The following is a 486-nucleotide window of genomic DNA, read 5'->3' on the forward strand; positions in this document are numbered from 1 at the left end:
GGGCCCCTTACCATAGCCGCCTGCTAGCTTCAGTGTAAATGTTGCATTGCTTTGCAATGATTGTAAAAACTCTAAGTTCGTCTGCCTTGGGAAAGCTAGCGTGTCTCCGACATAGTGATAACTCTCGTTGCCTTCTCTAGTGCAGCTCAACTAGGTCTCGTCCCATTCGTCAATATTTGTGATATCACAAATCCCAGAAATTATGCGTTGTAGTCCAAACAAGTCGTTCGTTGTAGTTTTTGAAAAGTGATTTCTGGTAAATAAAATATCTCCTTTTGAAGTGGACTTTGAGCTTTGTAACTTTGCAGATCTTTTTTATGTTCAAGCAACATTACAGACTAACTAAAGTTGAAAAAGTGAAAAAGCACAATAGGACCCCTTTAAAAATATTTTCATTTTTAAACCTAATACCAATTACATTTGCTGGACATGTTTTGTCCCATGTCTCAAGAATCATTGATATACATTTTAATTGTTTTTGATACT

General features: G+C 36.4%; 1 protein-coding gene across 1 annotated transcript in view; it reads left to right on the forward strand.

Annotated features, from left to right (window-relative positions):
* LOC107579051 (collagen alpha-2(VI) chain-like) overlaps positions 1–486 on the forward strand; it is a gene marked incomplete at both ends in the record, with an annotated part of 5,146 nt that overhangs the window by 1,242 nt on the left and 3,418 nt on the right. The gene's annotated exons all lie outside the window — the stretch shown is intronic.

Source organism: Sinocyclocheilus grahami, unplaced genomic scaffold (assembly GCF_001515645.1).
Source record: "Sinocyclocheilus grahami isolate Dianchi unplaced genomic scaffold, SAMN03320097.WGS_v1.1 scaffold13793.1, whole genome shotgun sequence".
Lineage (NCBI taxonomy): Eukaryota > Metazoa > Chordata > Actinopteri > Cypriniformes > Cyprinidae > Sinocyclocheilus > Sinocyclocheilus grahami.